We start from the raw sequence: 19,643 nt of genomic DNA on the forward strand, positions 1-19,643 counted from the left end.
ATACTTAGTTGCTCTTTAAGGCTAGGTGTTATGGCCAAAATATCTGCAGGAAACAAAACCAGTGTCCACTGGATGAGGTAGTGTATCTTAAGGTTCTGGAATCAGCTTATCAGCAGTTTTCTATTCCTTCGTAATTGTGGGTAACTTTAGTTATGCCTAAGGCCCATTTCTGAGTTAAAAGAATTTTTAAGAGTTAGAGAGTAAAAGATTAAGATGGATTATGGAGTCAGGTTACTGGATTCCAGTCCTAATTCGTATTTACTTGCTATGTGACCGTGACTAATTTGCTTAATCTCTGTGTGACTCATTGTTTTCATCTTTAAACTGAGGTGAATAATAGTACGTGTTGTCAGAAAAATCATAATACTTTTTCTATGTTTTTCAAGCATACATGCATCATGACTTTTCTAACAACCCAACACTTCCCTCACAGATTTTTGTGAGGAATAAATGAATCACTGTGTGTGAAATGGTTAAGACAGTTCCTGGCATTTTCTAAGTGCCATTGTAATATCAGCGGCTGTTATTATTATTATTATATACCTGCCTACTTTCTGACAGGCACTGTTCCAGGCTCCAGGGACATCAGAGTATATAAAGCAAATTGCCCATTATCATGGAACTTGCCTTTTAGCAGAGAAAGACAGTGTACTGATACACTTATAAATGTTTCCCTGCTATGAAGAAAAGTAAAGCAGGATGCAAGGGGGTAGGGCCTGTTGTGCTGTTTTTTTGTAGGTGGTCTATAGGAAGACCTTAGGGAGAGCAGGGCAGGCTGCTACAGCCCAGGGAACGCCTCCAGCAGAGGAAGCCAGGACTGCAAGACCCAGGAAGCTGGATCTTTGTGCTTCTTTGTTCATGAAACAGCAGAGAAACCAGGGATTGAAGGGGAATGGGATGGGACATGAAGGAGGAGGACACCAGAGCTGGGCAAGATCGTGCATGAAGGGCTTTGTCAGCCATGGAAAAAGACTTTGGATATTTTTTTTCATGTGATAGAAAGATTTTGGAGGATTATGAGCAGGGAATGATAAAATTCAACTTTTGTATTCATGCACATCAAGACCCTGGGGGCAAGTGGAATGTGAATTGGCAGTTAGAGAGTGTAAGATTCCTTTTGGCTCTACTGGCAAATGTGACCTTGGGGAGGACATTTATCAGGTCAGTCTCAGTTTCTACCCTAAAATGAGGAAATTGGATTACGGGATCATCGGAATCCTACTCATGGCCCACTGTTATGATTCTCAGACATTAAACTAGTTACTACACATTCATATATATTGGCAGTGCTTGTTGGCTTTGTGCAATAGAAGCCCCGCCCTTCCCCACTCCCTGCTCAGACCTGCACCTTCACCTTTCAGCCCTGAGCCTCACCCCTGCCTCTGGGTGGTCAAGTTCTGGTGCGTGTGTCTCCTGGTATTTCTCTGTATTTTTAACCTGCATTTCTCTGATTTCTAAAGAAAATGGACAAGTCTACATAAGTTAATTTTCATTAACATTTATTCGCTGTCAAAGTGCCCATTCAGATATTTTTCCTCTTTTTTTTTAATTAAGTTTTCTGCCCTTTTCCTATTTATTTTTAAAAGACATGGACTATATATTCTGAATCCAAGCCATTTTCTGGATTTGCTTTGCAAAGACTTGTTTGCACTTGGTGGCTTGCCTTTCCAGGAGGCAAACCCCTTCCTGGCTCCCGGCTGAGCTGCCAGGAAGGCAAAGCCAAGACACACTCTCAATGTATCTCTTTTTTCTTATTGTGATAAAATACATAACATCAAAGTTACCATTGTAACCATTTTAAAGTATACAATTCAGTGGCTTTAAGTACATTCATGACGCTCTACAGCCATCACTCCTACTTAGTTGCATGATCTCAAACAGAAGCCCTATACCCATTGAGCAGTCAATCCGAGGCCCCCCTCCTTCCAACCCCTGGCAGTCACTAATCTGCCTCCTGTCTATAAATTTGCCTGTTCTAGGTATTTCATATAAGTGAACTCATACAACATGTTACCTTTTATGTCTGGCTTCTCTCATGTAGCATAAAGTTTTCAAGGTTTATTCATGTTGTAGCAGGTATGGGTACCTCATTCCTTTTTATAACTCATGAATATTCCACTGTTGGAGATGCCACATTGTCTTTATTCATTCCTCCGTTGAAGGATATTTGGGTTGTTTCCACCTTCAGGCTATTGTGAATAGAGCTGTTAGGAATATTGTTATACAGATTTTTGTGTGGACATAATGTTTTCTTTCTCTTTGGTACAGGAGTGGAATTGCTGAGTCATTGGGTGACTGTTTAACATTTTGAGGAAGTACCAGACTGTTTTCCAAAGGGCTGGTGACATTTTACATTCCACCGGTAGTGTGGCATGGTTTCAGTATCTCTACATCTTCTTAACACTGGTTGTTATCTCTTTTGTTGGTTTTAGCCAGCTGAGTTGGTATGAAGTGAGATCTCTGTGCTTTTGGTTTTGTTTTTTTAAATTTTTTAAATTAATATTTTATTTTATATAAATCTTACATCATTTTTTATTTTTGCACAATGTATGCATTATCATTTTGGTTATATTCCCCATACAATTGCACCCCCCCTTATTTTGACCCTAGTTATTTCTCTCTTCTTCCTTTCCTCCACACCCCCCCACCCGTGTGTCTCTGGTTTATAGTTGCTTGTTGATTTTGATTTTTACTTTGTATTAATTAGTCTTTTTCCTGGTCCCTTATTTAGGTTTTCTAAATTCCTGCTATGAGTGAGACCATCTGGTATTTTTCTTTTTCTTTCTGACTTATTTCGCTGAGCATGATCCCTTCTAGCTCCATCCATGTTGCTGCAAATTGCATGTGTTTATCTTTTTTGAATGCTGAGTAATATTCCATGGTGTATATGTACCACATCTTCTTGATCCAGTCATCTATTTTTGGGCATTTGGGTTGTTTCCAAAGCTTAGCTATTGTAAATAGTGCTGCTATAAACATAGGGGTGCAGGTGCCCTTTGGAATTAATGTTTCTGTGTCATTTGGGTAAATACCTAGTAGTGAAATTGCTGGATCATATGGAAGCTCTAGCTTTAGTAGGGCAAGAAATCTCCACACTGCTCTCCATAGTGGTTGGACCAGTTTCCACTCCCACCAGCAATGCAGAGATCTCTGTGCTTTTGATTTGCATTCCCCAGATGGCTGATAATGTTGGGTATCTTTCGTGTAGTCCTATTTTTAAAATGCATATATACTGGTTGTCTGGGGAGGCTATAAAACCTGCCTGCTAGGGACTTCATTTTTACTTGATTTTTTAAATGAAGGGGACAGTGGTGTATTAGTAAATGTTAGCAACTGGGAGTAGAGGGAGAAACTCTGATTTTTAGGCTTGTCAATTTCCATGCCATACATACTCCCACCATGGCAGATTTCAGCCATCAACATTGAATGTGGCTGGGAAGTGATGGGAACAATGGCTCTCCTCGGCTTATATGAGCTGACTCTACCTCAGTAGTAGAAGGGAGGAGGTGGTGAAGTGAAGGTTGATGTGATCCTCATTCAGGCTGCCTGGTATTGTGTAGGTGGGTACTGCACAAATATGGGGATGCCATTCATAGGCTAACCTAAAGAGAAAAGGACATTTTATTTATTGAGTGTCTAGCATGTATTTAATTTTTTAAAAAAGATTTATCTTTTTATTTATGCATACAAGAACTGGGGTACAGGCCAGAGGTGTGAGGGGTAAGAGGATTCACCAGAGTCAGAGTGGGGGACAGGACAGGCGGGTTGACCAAAACACACTGCTGAGGGAAGCAGTGGGCAAGACAGGAGAGGTCTTCTGCACCATGTGGGTCACCTCCCTGGCTGGGGATTGAACTTGTGCTGCAGTGGCTTCAGATAGCTTCATACTGCTGTGTCTTAACCCCTTTCACCATGAGGGAGGCCCCAATTTATACTACAGTCTTCTGAGACTGATTTTACTATCTTATTGTCAGAGATATACAAGGCTTAGAGAATGTAACTAACAGTGATTTACAGCTAGTATTTGTCACAGTGGGATTTAAACCAGATTTTTCTACTCCAGAGCTCATTCCAGTTTACCAACTGGCTTTTTTTTTTTTTTTTTTTTTTTTGGAGGGGAGGTGGGAATGAGGACCATCCCCAGATTTGATTAATTACTGGGGGTCTCTCAGGACTCAGGACATATGAGTCATTTATTACAACAAAAGAACACAAAGCAAAATTAACAAAGAGACGAGGCACAAGCAGTGAAATTAGGAAGAAACCAGGCACAAAGTTGAAGAATCCTTTCTCAGAAGAGTAATGTAGGACTTAAATTCTCCACACTTGTGAAATACTGCTTACCAGGACACTCCTGAGAAGCTCATTGTCCAAGATTTTTTACTGGGTTCTGGTTGGTTATATAGGTGCCTATTGTATAGCATTTACCAAAGTTCTAGACCCCAGAAGGAAAATCTGGTGCTTAGCATAAACTATATTGTTTGTGCAGTTTAGGTACAATGAACTATTCTTATCAGAGCTGGGGTTGCTAGCGAAGGGCCAGTTCCCAGATGCCAGTCAAGGAAATTGCCAACCAGGAAAAGGCAAATAGGCCTTTCTAAGAATAACAGTTTCAGGCCTGCTGTGTTAACTCTTTCCTGCACACTAATCAAAAGCAAAAATAGTACAGAAAATTGAGAAAGGACAGAGGCCATGTCTGCTTATCATTATATCCCTTTCTCTCCCCATGCCTGCATAGAAGTTGATACATGATGGATTTCTAATAATGGCTCACTGATTTGTGCTGGTGTGCATTGATGCTCGGTGACCACATGTGTCTGTGCCATCTGACAGGTCTCTGTGTTTGAATGGTTCTTTGGGTTAATCCAGAACCTCCAAATTGTCATTGTGACTGCTTACCCCAGACCTCTCCGGGTAGGTAGCTTCAAGACTCCAACTCTGAATCCTCAGAGACTTTTCTCTTTTGAAAGACCTTCATTTGCAATGTTGAGTTCTGCTATTTGTGTCTCAAGTGGAAATATTAGTTCTTTTGTTCCAGTGCCCCAGAGACACTGCCCCAGACTCAGTTTTACATATCTGAACTTGAACTAAAAGGGGAACAGTTTCCTCCACCTGACCTCCCTGTCTGGATCACATGTTGGCATCACACCTTTTGTTCTTATGGGTGGAGACTGACTGAATCATCTGCACCCCTGTCCTGTTGTCACAAGTACATCGAGGGGGTCGACCCTAAGGGAAAAGTTCTGGGAAGAGCCCACCAGGTGACCACCGGCTGACTAAAATCTCAGTTTCTTCTGCTATGAGTTATTATGCAGACCAGTTAAGAAAAAACAATTACCTTCTCTTTGACTAGTTCCCTCAGTTCTCATGGGAGGTAGATATTATTTTCTTGCTTATGGTTTTGCATAATTATTTTTCACTAATTACTTTTAATGTAATGACTGAAAATCTCTTTTCTTAGAATTAAGAAAGACAGATTTCTGACTAGACCAAGAAGTACTGATTCTGATGATAGATAGCCAGTGTCAAATCCCAGGCTCTGTCATTAGCTTATGTGATGCTGCGCAAGCAAACTTAACCACTTTGAGCCTCAGTTTCTTCACCTCTGAAATGGTATCAAGTGTAATTACTACCTCACAGGGTGGTTTAAGAATCAGTTGAGATGATACATCTAAAATTTGCACTCAATGAATATAAACCCAAACCTGTCATATAGTGAGTCTATTTTTTTTTAAAAGACTTATTTATTTATGCATACAAAAACTGGTATATAGGCCAGAGGTGTGGGGGATGAGAGGTTTCACCAGAGACAGAGTGGGGAGCAGAACAGGCAGATCTACTGAAATGCACTGTTGAGGGGAACAGCAGGTGATACAGGAGAGGTCTGCTGTGCCATAGTGTGTAGTTCCCTGGCTGGGGATGAATTCATGTTGCAGTGTCTGCTGATCGCTTCATAGCTCTGAGACTTTAACCCCTGCACCATCAGGGAGGCCCATCATCTAGGTTGTCTTGAAGAAAAAAAAAAAAGTTACTCTTAACTCTCAGCATATAAAAATCCATTCTTTTTTGATTCTCGTGTTGATTTGAGTAAATAAAACTAATTTCCCTCTTTCCCACCCACCTTTAAAACTTTAACTAGCAATGGGCCTCCCCAGTGGCACGCCAGTTCCATCCCAGGCTGCTTCCCGGCCACCAGAGGAGGGTCCCATATGGCGCGCAGACCTCTCCTGCTGCCCGCTGCTCCCCTCAGCAGTGTACTTCGGTCCTTCTGCCTGCTCTGCTCCCTGCTCTGGCTCTGGTGAATTCTCTCACCCTCCCGTGCTTCTGATTGTACCCAGTGCTTGTATAAATAAATAAGTAAATAAATAAAAATCTTTATTAAAAAAAAACTTTAGCAATGGCAAATTTATGATAATTGTTTAAACGAAGTTCCACCTTAAAACAAGCAACTGTGTGCCTGCCCAGCAGGCAGCTGGGCTCCACAGTTAATTTCTCTGACTTTGTGAACTGAAGAACCACTAAACCGAACTCTTAGTTCTCTAGGGGAATAGGGGATGGTTCCTCCTCCCTCTCCCCTGGAATATAGGCCTTCCACAGCCTGTTCTTGGCCTTGGAGCTTTCTCTCTGCCATGCCAGATGCTCAGGACATTCTACTCCCTCTCTCTTTCCTTTCTCTTCTGTCCTTAACCTCTTCCTGGCTGGGCTATGTCTCTTACATCTCAATGTTTTTTTCTTATAAAGTGAGTTGCAAATGTTCTCCCTGCCTCTTTGATGGTCCTTCATCTTTTTGTTCATGTGATGAATAATTGGCATCTCCTGTGTGAACTCCATGGCTTTCCTGCTTCCTTTCTGACTGCTCCTTGTCTCCTCTTCTCCAGGGTCTGTTCTAGGGTCTCTTTTCTTACTGTGCTTTCACTTTAAGAGACATCATCTATTCTCTTAACTTTGGGTTAACATCTATGTGCTATGTGATGATTTTACCAATCTGTATGTCCCAGTCTGATAGCTATTCTGAGTTCTAAGAGTTTTAAAATGCATCTCAAATTCATGTCTAAAAAGAAACTCAAGTTGTCCCTCACCACCTCTAGCTTAAAAATGGATTTCATGCACTACCCAGCCGACTGTGCCAGAAATCTGGGAATTGGTCTAAACTTACTCTTCTCCCTTACCCTTTCTCGTATCTGGACTCTGGACAGATTTTGTGTTTTTTTTTTTTTTTCCCTGCCTTCTAAATATCTCAGTCCTGCCACTTTCCCCATCTCTACAGCCCCTTCTTGATCTGAGCCACCACTGCCTCTTGGGTGAATGCAGTATCCTCTGTATCAGTTAAGATTGAGTTAGGCAATATAGCACATAAAATCTAATTAATAGTAGCTTAAACAAAATAGTTTTTTTCCCCCCTCTCAATGTGGAGGGAAAAAAAAGACTGGAGGCAGCCTTCCCCAAACAAGTATGATGGATCCAACCCAGGTATCCTGGTCCTGTCTTTCCTTTATTTTATCCTAACTTATATGTTTTATTTAAGCCCAAGATGGATGGTGGAGCTCCAGCCAACTTGTCTGAATTGCAGACTGAAAGAAGGAAAAAAGACAGAAATAAAGGAAGTGACTTCCTTTTCCTGAGTCAACATGCTTTGACAGGATAGCTTTCCTTTGTGTTCCTGCAAGACTTTAGCTGAGATCTCATTGGCTAGAAAGAACTTGCCACATGACCTAAGCTGTACACAGCTGCAAAGGGAGTGGAGAAAAACAGTTTTTTATTTTGGGTATCAACATGCCCAGCTAAAAGTTAGGGTTTCATTGCTAATGAGAAATGATCATTGTGGGTAGACACTAGAAATCTGTCACTAGAGAATTCTGGGGCTCTACCGTTGCCTTTTCCAGGCTGTTAGGAGCAGAGGCAACAGTGATATTTTGAAAACACAGACATAATCATGTCCTTCTACTGCTTAAAATCTTCATGCACTTCTCTACTCATTATTATTAATGTCAGAAGTCCACATAATGGTCTATGCTTTGGCCGTCTGCCCACATGTCCACATTAATCTGCAATTCATTCTCTCCCTTACTTCCGACATTCCAACACATATTGAAGGACAGGCTCATTGCCACCTTAAAGCGTCGTATATATTAGCTGTGTTCTTTATCTTTTTTATCTTTAAAGATTTATTTATTTATCCATACAAGAACTGCGGTATAGGCTAGAGGTGTGGGGGATGAGAGGATCCACCAGAGACAGTGGGGAACAGAACAGGCAGATCGACTAAAATACACTGTTGAGGGGAGCAGCGGGCGAGACAGGAGAGGTCTGCTGTGCCATGTGGGTAGCTTCCTGGCCGGCCAGGCATTAAACTTGTGCTGCAGAGGCTGCAGATAGCTTTACAGTGCTGTGCTTAACCCCTTGCGCCACCAGGGAGGCCCCGTGTTATCTTGAGTACATGTCTCCCTTACCATGAATGACTAACTCCCCTCTCCTCAGGTTTCTGCTTAAATATCCCTTCCTCAGTGCATCCCCTCTGATCTTCCAGGTTAGAATAGATTTCCCTGTGTAATACCATCTTATGTTTTTTACTTTGTGCCATCTATCTCTGTTTAATAAATTATTGGTACAATTATTTTTTTCAGTTTCTCTCTAACTAATCAATAATTTCATGAGGCAGGTGATGACATCATGTAGCCCACTTGATAAAACTCACCAAGTCTCTATTTCCTTTTCTGTAGATGGAGAAAATACCTACCCTGCAAGGTCATTCATATACAGTGCAAATACTACCAACTCTTTGGTTTCTTTTTGGTTCAAAAAGCATTTGAAGAATGAAGATATTTATACTTTAAGAACAGAGACAATGGAACACATTCTCTTTAGCATTTTCTGGTCACTTTAATACATATTCTTTGCACAGTAAAAATCTAGCTTGCCTGGATTTAGGAATATAAGGATTTTAGGACTTTGTTAGTTTTCTTTTTTAAAATTTCCAAATGCTTCTATAGTGCTTACCATATGTCTTGCCTGGTTTTATGTGCTTTGTGAGTATTAACTTTAGACCTTTTAACTGTTTGAGGTAGATAGAGTTATTCCAGTGTTACAGATGAGGAAACTAAAGGACAGAGAGAGTAAGTACCGTGCCCCAGGTTACAGAGCCAGCATGTGACAGAGCTGGGAACCCAGCCCAGGCTGGCTGATGCAAGAGCTCTGACCCATTACACCACTCTGCTTCTGGGTGATTTTTTGGACTAAGTTATATATTTTATATATGTATCAGAATATTAATCTTTATATTCACCAGAACAGAAATCAGCTTTCAAGAAAGCCTGTTAAAAGTCTATCTTTATAATATTACTCTTAGACTTTGAAGGAAGGGAAAATTTTGACCAAAGGTGCTCTGTGCTGTTTGTGTTAAGGCTGTGATATCAGACATCAACTGTTCCTAACGTAAAAAGGAAGTGCTAATATAGCTGCTTGCTGATTCAGTATTGGTTTCATACTGTAAGACAGAGCTAAAATAACAGCCTTAAAGGGTAAAAATAGTACAGTCACATGCAGCATCAACCGTCTTTAATAAAAACAGAATTCAAAACCCGTAAAGATTAATCTCCTCTGGTTGAAAAGAGTGGACGTGGGTGGACACTATTAGTTCCTCCTGTAATTTTAGGTAACTATTATTTTTTCATGGCCCAAGGGAGAAGGTCATTCATGCCATTTTATTTAATAAGACATAGTCAAATTTGATGTGATTCTTGGAAGATCTTTCTTGGAGTCTAAAAGGTAGGTGTGAGAGTCTTTTCTTAAATAGAACAAATGGCTTTTGCTTCTGTTTTCCCTAAGGGATAGTATTATTTGAAGACTATCAATATTAATCGTTAAAATTTTTCAAGCACTTATTATCAGCTTTGTTTGAGAAATTGGCATGAAATAATACTTAATTTTTACAACAAACTTATAAAGTTGTGATACTATTATGCATCTCCTTTTGCAGCTAAAGAAACTGAAGTACAGAGAGTTTAAGTAACTTGTCCAAGGAGACACAGTAAGTGGTCAACCCGGGACTGAAACATAGGCAGTCTAGTTCCAATGTTTTTGCTGTTAAGCAATAAAAGCTTTGCTACAGACTCCTGCTAGTCCTTAGTCTAATTAGATATAAGATCTGTGAAACATATGTAAGTCCTCACTTAACATTATTAATGGGCTCTTGGAAATTGTGACTTTAAACAATTGTGTAATTTTATTCAAAGACTGTATAGCAAAACCAGGTCCCTGATTAATAACAGTCTGCTCAGAATCAGCAGGATTATTTTTTTTTCCATCAGTGTTATAATGTAATGATGTTGAACAAAATATTATTCAAAATTGCATAAGTTTGTAATATAGCATTTTCTTTTTCTGTGGGTCATGATTTTGAGACATTCAGTGTGACTATTCAGAAAGACCTGTTTCCTTTCATAACCAGGAATGAAAAGTTTGTAAACTTTAAGGTTTACAAGCATGATACTCATGCAGCAGTGATGCAATTTGGCAATCAAAATAGCGTATGATTTAAAATAATTGACATTATTCTAGGTTAACTGTCTGATTTAAAAAATTTCCTTAGGTTAAATCCAGTTCAGATCCCAACATTTTCCTAGGTTGTTCACACCAAATTTAACTGAGTTCTGTTCTGTTGGGTGCTGACAGTGAACTTGCAGGTGGACTCTTCCCACACCTTTGCATCGTTCAGTCTAGTGGCTCATTAGGTGTCTGACATGGCTCTCACAAATAATTAACTGCACTTACTTATGATAGGTAGAAGTTAACAAAAGTACAGGTTGTTTCTATTTCAGAGTGTGAAGTATGTAAGTAGGACCAAAATGACCTAAATGTACAAAAATGTATTCTATTGAACCATCTGAAATTACCAATATTTGATAACTGTTGATTTACAAAAGTAAATTTGGCAATTTCTTATGACTTGACCTACTATTACCTAGTGAATTGACTAGAAAAGTCACCTCTCTTTCTGAAGCCACTTAAAAGCTGTGCTTGGTAATATGGAGATTTCAGATATACTCACTGGAGTTACTGTAGTAACTCCTACAAGTTCCTCGAAAGCTTTCCAGAACTGCTTGCTGTCAAGGTAGTGTGATGTGGTACCTCTGAACACTGAGAGGGTGGTGAGGGTGTAAGGAAGAGAAAACTAAACATGTTCTCCCTGATTGCAGGTGCTGTTAACTCTCAGTAAATGACCGGGATAATGGGCTGTGGGGCTCTTGTCTTTGACATTGCGGTGATCTTATGGAATGTCTATATATTCTGCAACACAGATTAATTTTTACTAGCCTATTTTTAAGTTAATTGCATTAGCAATGAAAACTAAGAATACTTTATTTGGCCCCAGCTGTGATAGCCAATAGAGGCAGCCTAGAGTTCTCTATCTTCTTCATTTGCTCTTAGTCTGTTTGTTTAACTGTAGTGCCCTGTTTACCCATTTGTAAAATACAGATGTCAAATAACTCATTGCTGTAGCAGGGTCAGCACTATATTCATTATGGAGCACTTTGAGATGGATGGATGCAATGTAAGTATGGCCTCTAAGAGCAGTTGTGTAAACATCAGATTGTTGCTTCCTTTTCTAAATCCAGTGTAGCACATTATAGCCAGGGTGGCTTAAGCTTTCTTTCTTTCTTTTTTTTTTTATTTATACAAGCACTGGGTACAGTCAGAAGCGCGGGAGGGTGAGAGAATTCACCAGAGCCAGAGCGGGATGCAGAGCAGGCAGAAGGACCGAAGTACACTGCTGAGGGGAGCAGTGGGCGGCAGGAGAGGTCTGCGCGCCATGTGGGACCCTCCTCTGGTGGCCGGGGAGCAGCCGGGGATCGAACCGGTGCCGCAGAGGCTGCGGGCAGCTTCGCAACCCAGCACTCACCACTGTGCCACTGGGGAGGCCCGGCTTAAGCTTTCTTAATACCAGTTATGTAATGTGCTCTTCTCTTCTTTTACTAGTCATGGACTCTTTCATATTCTCACAGAAGGCTTTTTATAAGTAAATCCAGTACTAATTTGATCAGGATTGAAAAAATTAATAGGAAGCAGTATTTTTTATCTGTTTATTATGAACAGTCTCTAACATACTCAAGAGTAGACAGACTAGCACAGTGACCCCCCTATGTATCCAGTACCTGGCCCAATAACCCTCCTTCCATTATCTTCAGCAGATTCCTCCCACTCCCATTATCTTGTAGAAACCTTATCATGTCTTTTCAGTCTCCATGCCCAAATGACAAGGAATTCCGGTGAGGTAGAAACTTATGCTATCCCCACACCCCAGGACTTGTTACAGGACTTCCTTGATGTCATCAAGCACAGCCAGTGGAGGAAATGTTGTAAAAAAATATTTTTATATATAGCATATTCTCAGTTGAGGTTGTGCCACAAATGTCTTATATAAATTGATTAACACAAAGTGAATATTCCTATAGAAACATGGTGAAAGCAGCAAGTGGCACCCAGGAGGCTCAGAGAAGCTAATATAATGAGATAATTCTATATATTTCTCTTTGAATATCTTACTGAAAGAAGCACCAATGAGCAATTCATCTTCTACTAGAGACCTCGTTCTATGAAGACCTTGCTCTATGATACACATTTTCTCTTTTTTGCTAGTGTTTTTATAGTGACTCCTTCTCCCTAAGTCCTTACTCTTCCCTCTTCTCCTTAGATCCCAGTGGAAGCAAAAAGAAGGAACTTACCGCAGGGTGGCTGGTTGTCTTCACTGAGTGGGAGGAGGGATGGTGCCTTCTCTTCAGGGCGTCAAGGACGCTACCATCATCATATGCAGTTTAATATTTTAAAGGTATTGGAAAAGAAACCGCGGTGTGGTTTCCTCTTTAACACTGGAGAGAAATAGAGAAATGCAGGCATACCTTGCTTTATTGTGCTTTGCTTCACTGCACTACACACTTCATTTTTTACAAACTGGAGGTTTGTGGCAACCATGTGTTGAGAAGTCTGGTAGCATTGTTTTTCTAACAGCATATGCTCACTTTATGTTTCTGTGTCAGCTTTAGTTAAGGCATGTTCATTGTTTTGTTTAAACAGCGGATCAACGTTTAATAGACTACAGTTATACTATAACGATGACTTTTACATGCACTGGGAAACCAAACAGAATGTGTGTGACCCGCTTTATTGCAGTGTTTGCTTTATTGCTGTGGCCTGGTACGGAACCTGCAGTATCTCCAAGCTGTGTCTATGTTATACAAGGTCCAGTGAAAGCTTATTTAAAGAGCAGTACACTAGCAAAGCTCAATTCAGTTTTGAATAACTCATATTTCCAATTCATACTTGAACTCATTCACCTTTACCCTTCGCTAATGTCAGATTGTAACAGGGTTCTGAGCTGAACAGGGAACCTGGAACCTCCGCATTTCCCAGGACCACCCTGTTACAAGATAAAGATTTCTTTTATTTGATGCAAAGTATTTAATTTTTCTAATGATTAGGGAAATGACAACTGTGTTTATGAGATACCAATTTCAACTACTCAAAAAATGAAAAGCACTGATATTCATCAATAGTGAAAATTGCTTAGTCACCCTCTCTTATGGCTGGTAGTTAAATGTTGTAATCTTATCTTTGTAAACTTGTCAAAACTACTATATTAGTTTGCTAGGACTGCCATCACAAAGCTCCACAGATAGGCTGGCTAAACAGAAATTTACTTTCTTATGGTTCTGGAGGTTAAATTCTAAGATCAAGATGTCGGTCGTTTGATTTCTTCTGAGACCCAGAGAGATTATCTTAGCAGAGGGATTGGTCTGGAAAGAGCCGTGTGGAGGTAAATTTCTAGATAGGCTGTGTGTCTCCCAATGTTTGGCCTTTCCAGAAGTCCAGCCCTGTGTATAAGCATGGGGCAGTTGCCACAACTGCTTCACACACCCCTGAGGCTGTTATTCCTCTGCATTATCACACTGTCTCTTCATTTGTCCATGGCAGGGATATTGGAGGGAGGAAATTGTGCCACTCCTTGTGCTGCATTTGCATGCTCCTACCACATGCAAATGTGACAGGGCTTGCTGTTGTGTATTTGGATTCCTAGTTGCCACCCACCATCTAACCCAGAAATTGCATTTTCTATCTTGTCCCGTTTGCTATCTATAACTTTTATTCACCAGAAACTCACAAACCTTATCTCCATTAAGTTCCTCTTGATATGACATCTTGTTTGTGTGATTCTAGTTATTTCCTTTTTCATATATAAAGTGTCATTAAAAAAAAAAAAACCAGATGTGTGAAGTGTCTGTAGGAGAGCTGCAGAACTGACACACATGCACGTACACTCTTTCACACACTCTCTTTCTCTCTCACACACACACTCACAGCACCTACAGGCACATGGAATTCTGAGTATAGAATCAAAGGATCGCTAATCAATGTAACATTAACCCAAGAATTAAAAGTTAGGTTAAAGGTCCCTTCTTCTCTTTCATTGCTTTAAAAAAAGAGCAAAGAGTTTTGCAGTGATGTTGCCAAAGATTACCATCTCTGTGGTTGAGGGTGAGGTCCCTTGAGAGTAGTTAGGATAACTGTGAATACTGCATCATGACAGTTACTCTGTTAATGGGATACTTGTGCACCAGGACACTTCACAGGAACTGGGCAGAGGAAGCAGGGAATCTTAGGTCCTCAAGACTCTTGCAATACCTGTGCCCATGTGGTATGGTTCAAGTCTGAGAAAGGAGTAGCAAAAATAAAAGCAGTAGAATTCTCAGAAATAGTGTAGTCAAGCAAAAGTGGTGGCTGTGACTGGATATTGTGAAAATAAACCCAAGAAGGCCTCCTTTGCACTTAGCTGCAGCCCCTCCCATTCATTCATGTTTTCGTTCATCCATTGACTCTAAGTCATTAGGCACCTGCCATGTGCCAGGTTCTCATGTTCTCATTGCCATTGGTGCTGGGGAGGCCATGGGTATGTCTTTACTCAGCTTCCAGTTGATGACTTTTCTCATGCCTGCCTTAGGGAAGGGGGTAGTGAGAAAGGAAAAACCAGATGCGTAGCACCAGGCACCAGCTTTGGGGGAAGATGTCAAGTGTATTTTATTTCTTAGGAAGAAATTCACACTGACTGAATTGGATGGGAGGGTGAGTTATTTCCACATTGAAATAAACACTCAGGTAGAGCTTTATTTAAATGAGAGCCAATTGCTTGCCTACTTCTGACCCATTGTAAACTGAAGTTACTTGTTTAATCTTTGTACCTATTTTTCACTTTTGTTGGTTTTTGTATGTCTGTGATCTAAACCACTAAATTAGTAGCAAAGAATTTCATAGTTTTGGAGTGTTCCCACACTTTAAGTTCTCTAAAGTCAGCGTTCATATTTTTTCCAAATTTATCATGTCCTTTTGCAATTCATAACCCTCCTTTCATTCCCACTGTCCCTAGGTAATCACTGATCTGTTTTTTTTTTTTATGCTACAGATTAGTTTGCACATACTAGAATTCTAGAATAAACAAACTCTGGCAGCATATTATTTTGAAAACTATTCATTTTCTTGTGTTTCTTTTTATTACAGTTAGGTATTTGTTGTATGGATTTATCATTCTTTGTTTTAACTTTCATCTATTTATGGATATTTAGGCTGTATTCAGTTTTCAACTGTTACAAATAAATCTGCTATGGAAATTCTTTTACAAGTCCTTGTGTAGATTTTATAGCAAAATTAGAGACCATATGTTAGAAAAGGTTGTGGGATAAATAACCAATGCTGAAAAATTTTAGAAATCTAACTTAAAGGCAAAAGCAGTTATGCTGAATAACTTGTATTAGTGGTTGAGATAGAGCAGGTAATGTGCTGAGTGCTTTTTTTTTTTTTTTTTTTTTTTAGATACTGAAAGGAGAAATTTCTTTATTATTTTCTTTTTTTTAATTTAAATAATAAATTTTATTTTTATATTCCCCCATACAATTGCAAACCCCCCATTCTGACCCCAATCCCTCCCCTCCCGCCCCCGACCCCCAAAAAGTGTCTCTGGTTCATAGTTTTTTGTTGATTTTGATTTTCACTTTTTTATATTCATTTTCCTGGTCCCTTATTTAAGTTTTCTAGATTCCTGCTATGAGTGAGACCATCCGGTATTTTTCTTTTTCTTTTTGGCTTATTTTGCTGAGCATGATCCCTTCCAATGCCATCATGTTGCTGCAAATTGCATGTGTTCATCTTTTTTGAATGCTGAGTAATATTCCATGGTATATATGTACCACATCTTCTTGATCCATTCATCTATTTTTGGGCATTTGGGCTGTTTCCAAAGCTTAGCTATTGTAAATAGTGCTGCTATAAACATAGGGGTTGTGCTGAGTGCTTTTTAAGTATATCGAAGTGGGCCCTTGGTCGCAGGTTATTTTAATATCCCCATTTTATAGATGAAGAAATAGAGACTAAAGGAGATTAATTTGCATGGGGTGGTGGAACTGGCATTTAAACAAAGGTCTGCCTGATCCTCAAGCCTGTGCTGTCAACCATTATGAAAATTAGACTCTGTGTTAAAACATTAAAATAATACTCAAAATATTATGACATGTTTGACAACTTTAAAAAAAAGTCTGTGCAGGCATATTCTAGCAGGAGTCAGTTGCTGTGCATATTATTCTCATAAATTTTCCTGAAGTTTTAGATTTTTGACAAATTCTTATCTAGAAACTTCTGCCTTTATATTTAAAGTGACTCCTTGTACTCTTCTCATAACTTACACCAGCCGGTCTGTCTCTAGTCACAAACACCACCCCCTACTCCTTCGGCAGAGTTCTCAGGTACACAGACATAGCCAGTCCTTTTTTCTTTAGCAATGAAACCATCCTGTTGTCTCTTATACTTACAGCTGATGGGAAGATTCAGTAGACCTTGTTTATGGTTATTCTATTTTTTGCCTGAAATTAAAAAAAAAATAATTTCAGTCATTTACATATCTATATTACTTCGGGAGTACATTTTCTCCTTCCACACATGCACCTACTACACTCACCCTCCCCTATCACTCCCATGTCTTGCTATATGTATTTATTTTTTTCTGTGTCTTGCTTTACATTTTAGATAAATACTGGCTCATTAGTCCTGTTAGGGCATCAAAATGATGTACAGCATTATTTCCTACGTAAATTAAAAAGTCTCTGCACGTAGAGAACATCCTGTATTTTAAAATTTTGCTTAAGGAGCTGCTGATACCACACTGGCTTGAAATCCTGGAGTTAGAGAGGAAATTATCTCCCAGCAAGATTCCAAATGAACTGGAAATAACATTTTAGCAGGGATATCGGCAAAAAGAGGGTGCCAAGTTTTTGTTTTGCTTTCATTTTTCATGAAAACAAAACTAGAATTTTGTCCTTGGGAAAGAGGGGGAATTTTACATTAGAATCACCAAGTTGGAAATGACTTTAAATTTTATTTAATCCACTTCTGCTACCAGAAAGGTCTACATCAAAATTATTCACGGTGTCCACAAGAAAAATGTTCACTCTAGCCTGAAGTTTTCCTTGTTTCTTTTGATTACCATATCCGGCTGCACTTGAAGCACATTTTTTTATCTCCTTTGTGAGTGGAAAGGGAAATAATCTGCTTTCATGTACAGAACAGGCCTTGGGCTCATTTGAGATTTTTCATAGAATGCATCATTTTCTTTCCTTTTCAAGAATTGATTGGAGCTCTTTGGCTTTTCGATATGGACTGCCCATACTTGTAATCATCACCCTTCTTTTTTTTTTTTTTTTTCATAGAGGCATGTTTTATTTATTTGTTTGTTTGTTTGTTTGTTTTGTTTATACTTGCACTGGGTACAGTCAGAAGTGCAGGAGGGTGAGAGAATTCACCAGAGCCAGAGCAGGGAGCAGAGCAGGCAGAAGGACCGAAGTACACTGCTGAGGGGAGCAGCGGGCGGCAGGAGAGGTGGCGCCATGTGGGACCCTCCTCCGGTGGCCGGGGAGCTGCCGGGGATCGAACTGGCGTCGCAGAGGCCGCAGGCAGCTTCGCAACCCAGCGCTCAACCGCTGCGCCACCGGGGAGGCCCATCATCACCCTTCTTATCCTTCATCTTCACAAATGTCTGGTTGTAAATTCCATTCGGGCAAGACATTCTGTACTTCTTAAACTTTTCATTTCAGTCCTTCAGTATCTGTGCCTTGTAGATGATAGAAAGAAGCAGAATCAATATTTGATGAATGTGGCTAAAAGAAAGAATTATTGCAATGAAACAGAGTGAATGCTAGCAGCAAGTTTTGGAGCTCTCCAGCTCTGAGGAATGCAAGTTCTAGTAATTTTAAATAAAGTTTTCTTAATTTGATGGCAATATTTTATACCTCCCCCAACAATATAATGTGTGCATTATATACAGAAGTCTCTCCGTATCTGAGGGGGTTACATTCAAAGACCCCCTAAAACCATGTATATTACCAAACCCTCTCTCTCTCTCTATATATATATATATATACACACACGTATATATACATCTGTACATACATATATAGATGTTAATCTCTTGCTGTTCCTAATTTATAAATTTAAACTTTATGAAGTTTTAAAACTTTATCACGTTTTAATTTAAACTTTAAACTTTATTAAATACAATTAAAACTTTTTCATGTTTTGGGCCTCCCTGGTGGCGCAGCGCTTGAGCGCTGGGTTGCGAAGCTGCCCGCAGCCTCTGCAGCGCCGGTTCGATCCCCGGCTGCTCCCCGGCCACCGGAGGAGGGTCCCGCATGGCGCGCAGACCTCTTCTGCCACCCGCTGCTCCCCTCAGCAGTGTACTTCGGTCCTTCTGCCTGCTCTGCTCCCCGCTCTGGCTCTGGTGAATTCTCTCACCCTCCCGCGCTTCTGACTGTACCCAGTGCTTGTATAAATAAATAAATAAATAAATCTTTAAAAAAACCCAAACAAAACAAAACTTTTTCAAGTATTAATTTATGAATTAGGTACAGTAAGAGATTGACAATAACTTAATAATTACAACAATATCCCATAAGTTATATGAATGTGACCTCTCCCTCAAAATACCTTATTTACTTAATACTTTCGAACTGCAGTTGATCGTGGGTAACTGAAACTGGGGAAACAAAACTGGGTGGGGAGTTTGGCTACTGTACACGTTATATATATATATATATATATTTTAAATTTATTTATACAAGCACTGGGTACAATCAGAAGCGCGGGAGGGTGAGAGGATTCACCAGAGCCAAGCAGGGAACAGAATAGGCAGACTGAAGAAGTACTCTGCTGAGGGGAGCAGCGGGCGGCAGGAGAGGTCTGCGCGCCATGTGGGACCCTCGCTGGAAGCTAGGGATCGAACCAGCGCTGCAGAGGCTGCGGGCAGCTTCTCAGCCCAGCGCTCAACTGCTGCGCCACCAGGGGAGGCCCACGTTATGTATGTTTTTTCTGCACTCTCTGGACAGTCTCCTGTCACTAAAGATGCCAGTCAGAATCTCATTTTTGGGTTTGTACTGACTGTTTTTGCCTTTGTGGCCTATTGAGAAGAAAGAGTCTGACTGAACATGAAACCTTCTGGTGGTGCCAAGTGGAGCTCGAGTGATAGGATGACAGCGTGTGTGACAACACAGGGTTCCTAGAGTTGAAACTGATAGATTGGGCAGAAGATGCATCACATGGCACCCAGAGAGCTG

General features: G+C 40.1%; 1 protein-coding gene across 2 annotated transcripts in view; it reads left to right on the top strand.

Moving 5' to 3' along the window:
• The window catches only part of TEC (tec protein tyrosine kinase), a gene marked incomplete at both ends in the record, with an annotated part of 70,941 nt that overhangs the window by 12,341 nt on the left and 38,957 nt on the right, over window positions 1-19,643 (top strand). The window lies entirely within an intron of this gene.

Source organism: Talpa europaea (genome assembly GCF_964194135.1).
Source record: "Talpa europaea genome assembly, chromosome: 5".
NCBI classification, from domain to species: domain Eukaryota; kingdom Metazoa; phylum Chordata; class Mammalia; order Eulipotyphla; family Talpidae; genus Talpa; species Talpa europaea.